This window comes from Tenrec ecaudatus, chromosome 2 (assembly GCF_050624435.1).
Source record: "Tenrec ecaudatus isolate mTenEca1 chromosome 2, mTenEca1.hap1, whole genome shotgun sequence".
NCBI lineage: Eukaryota > Metazoa > Chordata > Mammalia > Afrosoricida > Tenrecidae > Tenrec > Tenrec ecaudatus.
In genome coordinates, this window is record NC_134531.1 from 289,539,964 (window position 1) to 289,555,734 (window position 15,771).

Sequence of the window (15,771 nt, forward strand, 5' to 3'; positions counted from 1 at the left end):
TACGTATATTTTCAACAACAATGAAATAAGTAAAGTTTAAAAATGAATCAAACAAAGTGTGTTAGTCTGGGTTGACTAGAGGAACAATTTCATAGACACTCATATGTGTATAAGAAAGAGCTTTATATACAAGATCAATGGGATATTGATGAAACATCCCAGTCCAGTCCAGATCAAGTCCAGAAGTGTGATATTAGCTCATGTGTTTGATATCAACCTCTGAAATCCTCATGAGACTCATGAGACACATGCAATGATGCTGAATGTAGGAAGCTCACAGGTTAGGGGGCGAGAAGTCTTGTGGATCCAGTGGCATTGCAAGCATCTCAGCACTGGCAGGGGTCTCCATGTGGTTCATCCATCTCAGGGAAATAACGTAGTTACATGTGTGTTTTCAGCTACAACATCTCCCAGTGAGTGATCCTGTGTCCACTTTAAGGGAGCTTTTGATTTCCGTAGCGCCTCCAAGTGAGGTTATCAAGCTACGACCTGATTAATAGGCTAGGCTCCACTCCTTCACTCCAACCTCTCAGACTGAAAACAGATTGTGTACCTACCACAGACCATCCCTTGTCAATTTGACACTTACTTAGGTGATCACACAATGATGGTTTTTGTTCCTTGGTGTCTGCTACCTGGTCCATTCAACACCTTGTATTCGCTTAGGCTGTGTGCTTCTTCTCTGTGGGCTTTGTTGCTTCCGAGCTAGATGGCCGCTTGTTTGCCTCAAGCCTTAAAGACCCCAGATGCTATATCTTTTTGATAGCTGGGCACCATCAGCTTTCTTCACCACGTTTGCTTATACACACGTTTGTCTTCGGTGAAGGTGGGTATCATGGAATGACCGTTTAGCTGGGCAAGGTGCTATTGTATTGAGAAAATATGCATGAGGATGCCCAAAGTCCACCTGCTACCCTACTACTGAACCTATAATTATATGCACAAAAGTCTATTTCCCCCATAGTCATATATATACATATGTACATGTCTGTATTTAGGTTTCTCTGTATGCCTACTCCTTTGCCACCTACTCCTTTCCTCTATTTCCTTATGCTTTCCTCCTGTCCCACTACCATGTTCAGCCTTCATTCCGATTTCAGTAATTCCTCTCAGTTACCTTGCCCTTTGTCACTCCCTGCCAGTCCTCCCATCCCCTCCCTCCACTTGTTTTAAACCACTCATTGTTCCCTTGCCCCTGTGTTGGCCAACACCTCCTCCCTTCGCCTACCTCCCACACTCTCATGTCCCTCTGGGACCGTTAGTCCCCTTATTTTCTTCTCTCATTTTTTGTCCAGCCTATCTTATCTAGTTGTACCTGCAGATATATTAATATGTGCATACAAATGCAGATGGTTTTGACAGCACCCATGTGGCAAATAAAAACATGACTTTGACAGCAGCAACACCAACACGCTGATAGGCACAAAAGCCACTAACATAAAAAATTAAGAAGAAAAAAAAAGACAAAACAAAAAGATAACAAAAAAAAAAATTGTTAGTAGTTCAAGGTCTGTTTGTTGGCCTTTAGGAGTATTTTCCGGATGAGTCTTGTGATGTGCCACGTCGTGGTCCCAAAGTCATTTTTAAGCCTTTGTCTGTTTTTATCTAGTTTTTTTTAAGTGTGTCTCTCATAGCTGATATTTCACTTAACGTTTTCTTTCAAAAGCTCCTAGGTGTCATGAACAAAATATTATAAAAGTAAATGATGCAATAAAAATATTCTCAATCATATAAGTCTCAGGGAATTTTTCTGTTAAGAATTTTCTTTAAAACATGTTCTAGCAAAAAGCATTCCAGGAGAAACAGAAAATAATAATCCAGGAAGAGATTTCAAGATATAGGAGATGAATAAATCATATGTAATGTAAGTTGCTCATTTTATTATGTGAAACAATGCTTTAGGTCAACCCCATATTGTATGTAAATCATTAAAAACTTTGACATCAATGTTTAAAAACTCTGATGCTAATAAATTGGAGAAATTCTCTCTGTGATCCTGAGGTAGATGAAGATTGCGTGAGTGGAAACCCAAATCTTAGATGAACCATTTATACATAAAATCAAATGATTAAATTCTTCCGTTTATTTAATGAGATAACTGAGAAATGTAAGTGATTTTGATGCCATTCGGGAGGGTAAATCAATATATAAGATATAAAATATAAGGTTCAAATTTTTTAGCAAATGCAAACATGAAGCAGAAACCACCTGAGTAAGTGTCAAGGAGAGCATCAAGTAAGGTAAGTCAGAATGAGGAGGTATATACCAAGACATGCTCATATGTATTAATGAGCAGCAAAAAACGTAAAGAAAAGCAGCCATTTACCGTTGTTGGTAGAAATGGGATCCAGTAGGGACGAATGGAAGCATTCTGAGACATGAGAATTACATCATATTTTTTGAACTCAGAAATTGAATTCTATAGCTAATCAAATCCTTGCATTCACTTATTTCTAAAATCGATGATTCTGCTACCAAATGTATAAACCATGTGGAAGGTTAGTTGACGTTGACATTAGAAACGAACCAACATCCAAAACCAAAGTGTCAATTCTGTTTCACGGTGACTCTATAGGATGGATTAGACCTGCTCCTACAGGGTTGTCAGGACGTAACAATCCATATAAGACTGTCACATCCTGAGCCCCGCAGGGCTGGTGGATTGGAACTGCTGAGTTTGGATTAGCACTTGTGCTATTTCAGGACTGTGCATCAGGTCTCCCTTTGAGATGTACCATGACCACAAACAGGAAATGCCTGCTCAATGCACGGTTGTTAAAGTCTTCTTTTGATGGGATTACGAGTGGTGATCTCTAGCGGCTGAGCCTGCTCTGGTGTTGGATCCTCTATCTTCCTTGTCCTGGAGAAATAACAGAATGGTTTATATAGCTCAAATACTCACTCTCTCTGACAGTGTTATACACGTATGCAGTGAATTAAATGTGGTAAGATTCACATTTGTTTTGGATAAAATATCTGAAAGGCACAACAATTAATCCTTTTCCAGTGAGTCTGTTCCAATTCATGGTGACCTCATATGCTTCAGAGGATAACTGCACTCTATAGGGTTGTAATATCGTTGATCTTTCAGAAGAAGAGGGCTAAGTCAGTCTTTATAGACATCTCTGGCAGGATTTTCACCACCACGGTTTCAGTCAGTATTTGGGCACTTAAATATTTGTGCTACCCCGAGATTCACTTCAGAAACATACTTCAGAATGAAAATATTCCAGCTATAAAACTTGTATATTATAGTAATCTTTTAGTAATGAGAGTCATAGGTTATGATTTGTGCTCCTCGAAAATATACCATGCTTACAGTGCTGTCTTTATCTGCTGGCTACATTCCCTATAAATATATTTAACACCTTCTTTTAAATGCTAAATAGATATTTCAAAATTAACATTTCCAAAATTGAAGACTTAATCTTTCTTCCCATATTTTCACCCACTCATCTTTCCCATATTTGTAAAAGATCCTTTCCATTAATGATGAAAAGATTAAAATCCCTAAGATGCATGCAAACAGCTAGTCCAAAAACTAATGGAACACAGGAATCTCAGACTCCACCACTCTAAGATTACCATAGCTGGTTGGTGCACAGTTACTACTCTGTAAAAAATGACAATCAAAGGTACTGGAGAGAATAATGTGGAACACAACTCTGACTTTTAAGTCTGATCGAGTCTGGTGGAACCCCCAAGACAATAAAACCCTTAAACACCCTTAGGTCTTCAACTGAACTACGTGTAGTGCTAGAATAGCCACCAACCCCATGAAGATATTGCTGTGTTCATTTACATAATTGAGATAGGCAAACTCAAGAACTGAAAGAAGTCCCAGACTGGATCCTTGACATGTGGGACAAGGGCTATCATGACAGCAAAGACCAGAGGACATCTTTAGAATCCTCCCTATGTGGGAAAACTGTAAGGCAAAACATTGTGTCCCAGGTGTCTTTAATCACTGTCATCATCAAGCACACAACATACGCATTCAAATCATCTCTGTCCTGGAGGATGCGGGGGACTTGGGATCATAGATTTTCACAAAGCTAAATAAGTAAAGCCAAATTACAGTTGGGATTTCAGATGTAATTTCTCTGATGGAGTAAATTAAGTCAACTTTTAGTGCTAGTACGTAACCATTGATCTAGCTAATGTCTTTATTCACTTCTGGTCTTAAATGCCCAGAACAAAAGTTTCTTCTCAAGTGTCAAGTTCAAAATACATCTTCATGATCCTGTCTCCTTCACTGCCATCGAGTAAATGCAGACTCATAGGAACGCTGTACAACAGGGAAGAATTGCTCCTGTGAGTTTCCCAGATAACTCTTTGAAAGTCCCATTTTTCTCCTGAGGAACAGCTGATGATGTTGAACCGAGGACCTTGGGGATTGCAGTCCAATGTGTGACCAATGGCTAGAGTTATGGAAACTCTCTAGCACTGTGTCAGAATTTCGTCTTCAAGAACCTTGATCACCTTTCCCCTCTACAATGTGATCCCACCAGGAGAAACAGCATCCCTTCCACTGAACTCGAAATAAGAAATGACGCCTCTCTACTTCATGTTCTCGATATCCCTGATTCAAGAGGCAAGGCCAGGGAAACTTAGATTGATATTGCATATTGAAGATTAAAAAGAAGGTCTCTGTAATACTGGAAAACCCATAGGATGTCTCTTGGTACTACCATGCCCTGTGATGAAAGTCAATAGATTATTATAGCAATACAACCCAATATGACCACTAATGGCCCAGACCCTTCCGGAATGAAGGATGGTTTCATCCCAGCAGCCAGAGAGTCACAATCAGAAGAGGTGCTTGCTGAGGGCAAAGGGAATATATAATGACTGGGAGACATAGGACTGTAATTATTATGAGCATTTCTTCCTAATTTTGTTACACCTGGGTTGTATTGTATATGAAGTGACCTGAAAAAGTATGTGTCAAATTACATTATATTTTGCAATGAGTTTTTGAAGTAACTATATATACTTTCTTCTGTATCCCACTGCTACTTAAAAATTTTAATTTGAAAATCGGCCTAGTTCATACTAAAGACCTGATTTACCCTTCTTCTCAGTCATTGGCAGAGAGTAATAAAACCTACTTTTTTTTCATTTGACGAGTATAGACAATGGCTCCGGCAAAGGTAGCACATAGCATAACTATCAGTCCAATGCACGCATATCTCCAACCATGTGCACAGCAGGAAAGACCTGGAAGACATAAGCAGACATGCTCATTGGGACTATAGTCTTATCTACACACATACTGGCGCTTGACAAGTATACCTGCAATAAATGTGTCAGGTGCCATAGTGGGTCCTATGCTGAGCTGCTCATTGCCAGTCAGCTGAATGGAGCCACTAGCTGGTTCCTGTGAAAAAGCAAAAACTTTCTACCTCTGTCAAAAGGAAACTGAAAGGAAACTGAAGTTTGAAATTTCCTGACGGCAGTGAGGGAACATGAACTTGAAAAGTTCTTTTAAGTTTTTGACATTTAAATGATTTCCATAAGATTATCTGTCACATTTCATTTTATAGGACAATAAACAAATATATGATCATGCTGGCATATGTTAAAAATAAATAAATTCAATAAAGTATTAATATTGTATCACTATGAATAAAAAAGATACATCCACTTAAATAATCTATTATAGCATATGTACAAAAGAACTTTATATTATCCAATTACTCAGAGAGTAATAATCTCTGAAAATAAACTTCTAAAAATAATAATTGCTATTAAACCTTAATAAATGAGGTAATATGCTAAACCAATTGACAAAGGTTATTTATATCAAATTGGTGAGTACAATTGCCAAACACTAATAGGAAATTGTAGAGATGCTAAACATATCACCCAAAGATATACACAGATTAATTGATATAACTGAGATGCAAATATAATACTGCCTGAGTAGAGAGAGCCTTCATTCTTAGAGCAGAAAAAAAATGTCAAATTTTAGTCATCGACCCATTTAAAAGAAGCTATTTTGACCACAATATTACTAAATATTACATTTTGATTTAGTATTTTTGTGATACTCATTGGATATAACTTAAAAATTCCACTGTAACATAAATGCCACAAAATCCCACAATTTGATAATGACTGATGGTTATGAGATATGATGTAAAAATTGAAATAATATTAGAACAATAAGACAGCCTTCTCAAATATAGGCAAAGAACTAGGTCTGGCATTTCAGCAGGAAGATCCTCTAAATGGAAAGTTAGCACGTGAGAAGACGCTCACTTTGTTAACCATTAATGTTCTGGAAATCATTGTCTGTTCGAGGGGAATAAGTGAGAGGGAGAGGGGGAGCAAAGGAAGTGGTGTTAACAAACTCAGGGATAAGGGAACAAGTAGTCCCAAAGCTGTGAGAAAGAGGGTGTAGGAGGCCTGGTAGGTCTTGAGAAAGGGTAATGTAACTGAGAGGAAACCTGAAAGCCAAATGAAGACTGAGCATGATAGTGAGATAAGAGCAAAGTAAAAGGAAATAGAGGAAAGAACTAGGGGATAAAGGGCATCTATAGAGGTATAAATACAGGTATGTACATATGTAAATATATTTATTTATGAGTATGAGGAAACCAATCTATGTGAATATATTTATAGGGCCTCCATTCAAGTATTCCCTCAATGCCAGAACACTTTGTTCTATAAAACTGGCATTCTATGATGCTCACCTTCGCAACATGATCGCTGAAGACAAATGGGTGCATAAGCAAATGTGGTGAAGAAAGCTGATGGTGCCCGGCTATCAAAAGATATAGCATCTGGCGTCTTAAAGGCTTGAAGATAAACAAACGGCCATCTTGCTGAGAAGCAACCAAGCCCATGCAGAATTACACCAGCCTGTGTGATCACATGTCAAAGGTATCAAGTTTCAACCATCAAAGAAGGAAAAATCAAATCAGTGGGTGCTCACCTTCCTGATAAGATCACTGAAGATAAACATGTGCATAAGCAAATGTGGTGAAGAAAGCTGATGGTGCATGGCTATCAAACGATATAGCATCTGAGGTCTTAAAGGATCAAAGATAAACAGGTGGCCATCTTGCTGAGAAGCAACCAAGCCTACATGGAAGAAGCACACTAGCCTATGTGATCACAACGTGTCAAAGGGATCCGGCTTCAGGCATCAAGAAGGAAAAACCATATCATTGTGAATGAGGAGGAGAGCAAAGTTGAGACCCAAAGGCCATTGTGGGCAACTGGATATCCTTACAGAAGTGTTTTGGAGAGGAAAGAGCTGGTCAGGTGGCAGTGTAGCAGCGATGAAACATACAACTTTCCTCTAATTCTTAAATACTTCCTCCCCCAACTATCATGAACCCAGTTCTCCCTTACAAATCCAGCTGGACTGGAGGATGTACACTGGTACAGACGAGAACTGGAAACAAAGAGAATACAGGACAGATGAACCTCTTAGGTCTAGTGGTGAGAGGGGTGATACTAGGAGGGTGACTGGAAGGTGGGTTAAAAATGGGGAACCGATTACAAAGATCTACATATAACATCCTCTCTGTAAGCTGGTCAACAGAAAAGTGGGTGAAGGAAGACATTGTACAGAGTAAGATATGACAAAATAATAATTTTTAAATTATCAAGGATTCATGAGGGTAGGTGGAAATGGGAGGGAGCAGAAAAAATAAGGAGCTGATGCCAGGGGCTCAAGTGGAAAGCAGATGTTTTGAAAATGATGATGGCAACAAATGTGTAAATGTGCTCGACACAATGGATGGATGGATGAGTTGTGATAAGCGTTCTACATGCCCCCAATAAAATGCTTTAAAAAAATTTTGGAAATCAGTCCAAATGAGTTATCACATCATCCCATGATAACTATCACCCTATGATAACTATTAGAATACTGCAATCAGAAAAAACATTAAAGAGTAAGAAGGAAAACAGCAAAGTGAAGTTCAAGTTGCAGACAGTGGAATACCCTCCATCGCTGGTGGGAATATAAAATGGTGCAGTCCCTAGGGAAAGGAGTTTGGGAGCTCCATTATAGAATTACCATATGAGCCAGTGATCAAAGTTACAAAAACAGTGTTGTAGTTACATAATCTGGTGTCAATTTGAGGATGAAGAGTATAGGGGTGGAGTCTAGCCTATCAATAGGGATATAGCCAATGAGGCCTATGTGTGGGCATGGGGTCTTCTGAGGATTTTGGGAACTCCTGTATTTCCTTCTTGGAGGTGGGAGATGCTCTCTCTCTGCTCACTCCCTGGGAAATATGCCTGTGGAGAAGACACATGGACAGAGGCTGATGGAGGCAGATTCTGGAGAGCCCTGCCAGCACTGAAATGCTTACAATGCCACTGGATCCATCAGACTTCCCAACCACTGGCCTGTGATCTTCTTGCATTTGGTGCCACTGCATATGTTTCATGAGTCTGAAGAGGACTTTATAGATTGCTATCAGACATAGGGGCTAATATTGGATTTATGGGCTTGAACTGGAATGGGCTGGGATGTTTTCTCAATATTCAACTGCTCTTATATAGAAAACTCTTTTCTATACACATATGAGTGTCCATGGATTTGTTTCTCTAGGCTACCCAGACTAACATGGACAGTTTTCATATGATCTCAAGTAAGTTAAAATATACATACTGAGGAAAGATTATAAAGAGTTGCAGGAGTGGGTGCATGGCATGTGGTAAAAGAAAGTTTATGTTTCAGGGGTGCTCGATTTGGTTGGATGTTAAAATGAAATTAGAGATTATGGTCACACATGAAATATAGAAGCAATGTCAGTGAGTTGTGAATGTGGAAGTTGTGTTGGCATACATTTCATTGTGTATGATTTCACCACCATACAGAAAAATAATAAATCTGTAAACTTCATGGACAGAACTTTAGAAATTTGTATTACATCAAGCAGCACAACCTACATGCATGCTGTATTCTTAGGTCTGCTTTTCACAGTAGGACTTCCTTTATTTTGTTGCTTCTTGTTTTTTCCAGATTGTTAGAGAGCTGTCATTCATCTGCTCTTAGTAATCTCTTGGGCTTTGTCAATATGTTACTTAGAATTCTCTATGACCATTGAAGAAGGAGAAACATCCTTGTGAATGGTTTCTCATTCTAGGAACTCTTAGGAATAAACATGTTTGTCTTTTTTAAGAATTTTGTGACAATTTTGTTCATGTGAGACATTATTTAGGACCAGTTTTGAGATTCTCCCTGATTTCTTTTTCAGCAACATGCAAAATAGGTCATTCCAAATAGGTGAGAGGTGTTGAATGTGGAGAATTTCACATGAAAATGTGAACACGTCTCTGGAGCTAAGAACAATAAACCAAAACAATATCTTTAACATAGTTCAAAACCAGCAGGGATTTATAGCCCTAATATTGCTTACACAGCGATGCAAAGGAGACTCATTTTCATAATTGAAAAATATTTCTTTACTAACCTGAATATCTCAACACCAACTGAGATGTCAATGGACTATATCCACTGATAGATTAGCATCAGGTCAGCAGGTGCTACTTCAATGTTGTCTTATTTTCCTAGTGCTACTGCATCTCAAACACCACAAGTGAGTGGCATCAACAGACAGGCAGTTATTTTTTCATAATTCTGCAGGCTAAAAATTTAATCAAGGTCCTGGACATATCAATCCCTTCTGTTGGAAGCCCAAGTCTTTGCATCTTTGGCTTCTAAATGGCACCTGTTTTACCTCTGTCTATTCTGATCTCTTTATAACCCTAAGGTTACTTGGTGTAGAATCCACCCTGCTCCTTTGTAGGCTCATTTACATAATACAAATATAATCACATTTTCCAACAAGGTTACAAGTACAGTTACAAGGGCCAGGGATTCAGCATATGTCTTGCATATTTCAATGATTCAGTGGAATTTATCAGGAAAAAGTCACTGAGTGACTTCAGTTAAGAAAAAGGGATAGTAAACATATTTCCTTCTATTCTTCAAAGTATGCTAGAGACTTCATTAAAAGTATACTAAGCAAATAAAATTATAATTGTAAAGCCACAAACCCAGGAAGAGCAACTTTTGGGGATAAGAGATTTCCAAACAAATGCATAGATGATGAAATCTAGAGAAAGTTTCAAGTGGTCTAAGAGAACAAAGAAGCTGGTGCCTCATCAATAGACAAAGCATAATGCACCTGCAGAGATCAATGCAGAAGCTGGGGCGGTCCAGGGCCCTGAGAACAGAAGATTGGGAGAGTCAGTCTCTCAGTGTGATACCCCAACGCATGCATTTCCACACGGAAATCAGAACTTTGCACGGCAGATCGGTGACCCACTGAATCTACTTAAAGGGTGGGTGACAATTAATTTTATATCAATTGAATATCTCTAAAAGTGTATGGTGCAATCCAGCCTGATGATGCATCTTTGGCAGTGTGACTTTCTTATAAAGGAGAAACTGGAAACTTCCCTCTCTCAGTGACCCTGCCTCTTCTTGCTTGGTGGACCTCTGCCTGCCTGCAGTAGTAGCCCCCACTTGAGCCATCTAAGCTGCCTTGCCCTGTTTCCACAACCTTGGATTCATAAACCTTGGGTCCACGGACTTGTGGTTTTCATGCATACTTCTTCACCTCTCTGTGTCACCAGGCTGCAGTCACGTGAGTCTGTAGACGGCTTTGGCTGGCCCGGGACCCATGGATTATGTTGGACGGGGCTGGGATGCTTTCTTGCTATGAAATTACTTCTTTATATAAAGCTCTTTATTATGCATATACAAGGGGGTACCCCCAAAACAACTCCAGTCACAGTGACTTTTTCTTCCATAAAAGTAGTTATGCTTGAACCTCATTTCTTGTGATGGCTGATATAAGAAAACAGCGTGCAACTGTGAAATTTTGTGTCCTGCCTGGGAAAAACGCTCCAGAAAATGTTGTGATGTTGAACACAGCTTACAAGGACAGCACTACGGAAAATCACAAGTGTACAAGTGGTTTTCTTCTTTGAAAAAAGGTGAATGGTGGATTAAGGGCAAACCTCATTCTGGACATCCATCAACTTCCTGAATGGACAAAAATGTCCACAAAATGTGTGCACGTGTGCTCAAGGACCAACGATGGACCACTGAAGGGATGGGGACGTTATCTGGACTATCTGGGATATTGGTTCAGTGAATTTTAATGGAAGATTTGGGCATGAGAAGAGTCGCTGCCAAATCTGTGCCTCTTGTTCTGACTGACCCGGAAAGAGAGCACTGCGTGCACACATGCCGTGCTTTGGAAGAACAGTTCCTAAGCAACCGGACCTTTTCCCCAAGGTCATTACTGGTGACGATACATGGTGCTATGCTTACATCCCGAAAGCCAGTGGAAGACGCCATCCTCACCGTGCCTTCCTGGCCCCCCCCCAAAAAAAAGCTTGTCAAGTGAGATCAAGATGAAACCCATTTGGGTTTTTTTGTTTTTATGTGAGGGAGATAGTTCTTTTGGCGTTGGTGCCACCACGTCAGACTGTTAATCGAACTTTCTATTTAGATAGCTTAAAAAGAGTAGGACAAACAACACCTGATTTGTGTCAGATGTGGACTGGTTTTTCCACGATGACAATGACATGCAGCCAGCTCAGTGTGGCAGTTTTAGGCAAAAAAAACAGCATGCTTTTAGCCCCACACAACTTAGTCCCCTGACTTTTCTCCGTGAGACTCCTTTTTGCTTCTGCAAAAGCAGAGGGACATGGAAGGACAGCAATCTGACGACATAGAGGAGGTCAAGGAAGAAATGAGAAAGGTGCTGTCAGCCATCCAAACAGATGACTTTGAAAGATGTTTCCAAGTATGGAATCACAGTTCTGACAAATACATTAAATGTAATGGAGAGTACTTTGAAGGTGATAAGATTGTTTTGTAAAAAAGCTAAATACATAGATTTGAAAAAAAATCTGTTTTTTCTTTTTTTTAGAGGATGAGTGTGTGTATCCTCATAAGGGTGTCCCTGCTTTTGTTTCTCTAGAAAACCCTGGCTGACACAGGTGGTTGGCCAGAAACCCTCTACAAGTAATGAAAGAAATTGATGATCCCCTTGATTCAAGAAACTCAACTGAGGAAACTCTAAGCAAAATTACTAAAATGTACGACGCTTTGACCAACGACAATACAACGTGACAGGAACAAAGATGGAGGGGAAATCTGCAGGCAGCTCAGGAGCAGGTACATTTCCTTCAAAGAGGAAGGTGCATCCCTTTCAAAGGAACAAGAGTAACACTGAGTGGTGCCCTTTCACGTCCCTCACTAGAAACTATGCCATGAATAATGGAGAGTGGAGGCTCTGTGGGAATTAGCTTAATGTTCTCTATGATTGTGGTAGAAAGATAGCAGGCATCATATAAAGGAGAAATTTCCATCAGTAAAAACATGCTCCAGAGAATAGGGCAGGTCTCAGAAATCCTCCTCCTGTAGGTCTGCACCATGTGTATGAATCACTTTGGTTTATGTTTCTAAAAGGCATGTCCTATAGGAATGCTTCTAGTAATGAATTGGAAGAAAGATCCATGTTGTTCCCTGTTTCATGATCACTTCTACTTACATTCATCTTTCACTGCCAGAGGAACAAGCTTATCTTGAGGCCGTAAAGGATGATCCACGTGCACAATCAGGTGGTGCACTCCTAGAGACGCAGCAGCCTCCAAAGAGATGTCGCTCACTTTAGTGACAGTCACAGTGCCTTCTGGGTTCAGAGCATGGCACTCCTTGGGTGGATTCATCAGGATTTGTGAGGGGAAAAGAGATATTTTTGGAGCAGGCTTTCCCGTAGCTGAGCAGGTAGCCCTGAGAACATCTTTGGAACCGGGTATGGACTGGAGTTCAACTTGTAATTCCGACACAGCTGTGGGGGCAGAAAATGGACACATGAAGTTAAATGTAAGCATATGTCATGATAGGTTCCCATTGTGTTAGTAGTGATTGGCTTCTGGACATTTTCTGTATGAAGCCACAGTGTTGAAATATATTCCTCTCACATACCTCTACTCACATTTCCAAAGCCTCACAATTTCATCTCCAATCAATAGACCCTCCAATTTGGCAGGAATATTTGGTATCTCAACTTTTATATCAACTTAAAATTACATCAGCTAAACTCTCAATGCTTTAAATGTGTGGCACCATGAGAAGGGAATGTGACTGTATTATGAATGTCTGTTTTGCAACGTGTAACTGTGAAGACCGTGAGATTCCTTTCCCTTAGTCTTCACCTATCTCACTTATTGCCTTTGTTTTTTACTCTGCCCCCTCTTTTCCAAACCCTGCATAAAACGTTCTGTTTTATCCACAATTTGAAGTGTACGTTGCACTGTGTAAAAAAGTTAGAAAGGAGGACAGAAGACCTAACTCAAGTCTTGGCCAGTTCCTCACTGTTACAATAAGTTTTCTTTAGCATGTATTTTTCTTTTATACAATGAAGGATACACACTATCTGACCTCTGGGACTTTTACCTCTCACATTTTTTTTTCACTAGACTCCATAATTAAAAGACTATTTTACTCCCGGGAATTCTCCCCTCCAGAAAACACACATACTTATGATGTGAAGGCAGATCTGTCCTCCCTTGCTCCCATGTGGAAACATATTAAACAGACATTTGTAGCAGGCTTCATCATCAAATGTCACTTCACGGATAGTGATGAAATAGAATTGGGCCTCAATACTATCACAGTGCAGTCGACCCAGGTATCCTGGGAGGATTTTTTCCACACGTTTCCAGCTGTAACTGCAAATATTTTCTGACATGGAGTCTTGCATCTTCTGCCAAGTAATTTGCAAAACATCTTCAGGAGTTGTCAAATTGCAGAACATGATGACATTTTCCCCTAGTACAGCAGTTTCATGCTTGTGGTATTTTTTTTTTAATTTTAACAATTTATTGGGGCTCATACAATTCTTTTCACAGTTCATATATATACATACATCAATTGTATAAAGCACATCTGTACAGTCTTTGCCCTAATCATTTTTTTCTCTTTTCTTCTTTTACATTTTATTAGGGACTCATACGACTCTTACCACAATCCATACATATACATACATCAATTGTATAAAGCACATCCATACATTCCCTGCCCCAATCATTCTCAAGGCATTTGCTCTCCACTTAAGCCCCTTGCATCAGGTCCTCTTTTTTTTCACCTCCTCCCTCCCCATTCCCCCCTCCCTCATATGCCCTTGGTAATTTATACATCGTTGTTTTGTCATATCTTGCCCTATCCGGAGTCTCCCTTCCCCCCTTCTCTGCTGTCCCTCTCCCAGGGAAGAGGTCACATGTGGATCCTTGTAATCAGTTCCCCCTTTCCAACCCACTCACCCTCCACTCTCCCAGCATCGTCCCTCACACCCTTGGTCCTGAAGGTATCATCCACCCTGGATTCCCTGTACCTCCAACCCTCATATGCACCAGTGTACAGCCTCTGTCCTATCCAGCCCTGCAAGGCAGAATTCGGATCATGGTAGTTGGGGGGAGGAAGCATCCAGGATCCGGGGGAAAGCTGTGTTCTTCATCGATACTACCTCACACCCTAATTAACCCATCTCCTCTCCTAAACCCCTCTATGAGGGGATCTCCATTGGTCGACACTTGGGCCTTGGGTCTCCACTCTGCACTTCCCCCTTCATTTAATATGATATATATACATATATATACATACATATATACATATACACATATATACACATACATACACACACTTACATCTTTTTTTTTTTGCATGATGCCTTATACCTGGTCCCTTGGGCACCTCGTGATCGCACTGGCCGGTGTGCTTCTTCCATGTGGGCTTATTTGCTTCTGAGCTAGATGGCCGCTTGTTCACCTTCAAGCCTTTAAGACCCCAGACACTATCTCTTTTGATAGCCGGGCACCATCAGCTTTCTTCACCACATTTGCTTATGCACCCATTTGTCTTCAGCGATCCTATCATGGAGGTGTGCAGTCAATGATATGATTTTTTGTTCTTTGATGCCTGGTAACTGATCCCTTTGGGACCACTCGCTCACTCAGGCTGGTGTGTTCTTCCATGTGGACTTTGTTGCTTCTGAGCTAGATGGCCGCTTGTTTATCTTGAAGCCTTTAAGACCCCAGTCACTATCTCTTTTGATAGCCGGGCACCATCAGCTTTCTTCACCACATTTACTGGTTCACACACTTTGGCTACAGCCGTTGTGTCGGGAGAGTGAGCATCATAGAGTTCCAATTTAATAAAAGAAGGTATTCATGCATTGAGGGAGTGTTTGAGTAGAGGCCCAAGGTCCTTCCGCCACCTTAATACTTGACCTATAAATATAGACACATAGATCTATTTCCCCATCCTCCTATATATATTTGCATGTACATGTCTTTGTCTAGACCTCCATGAATGCCCTTTGACTCCTAGCTCTTTCCTCCATCTCCCTTGACTTTCCTCCTGCCCTACTACCATGCTTCATCGCCACCTGGGCTAGAGTATACCTCTTCTAAGCAACCTTACCCTTGATCATTTCCCACCAGGCCTGCCACTCCCACTTCTCTACTATTTGGGGTCCCATGTTTTTCCCTTGTCCCTGGGTTTGTTAACACCACTTCCTTACCCCCCCTACCCACCCACCCCAAGTCCCCCCAAAACTGTCGGTCCCGTTGTTTTTCTTCCAGATAGTTCATCCAGCCTGTCCTATTCAGACAGACCTGTGGAGTCACTAACATGCACGAAAACTAGACAGAGGAACACAAAGCAACAGTATACAACCAGACAACAAAACAACAAAAACAAATCACTGACAAAGAACAGAA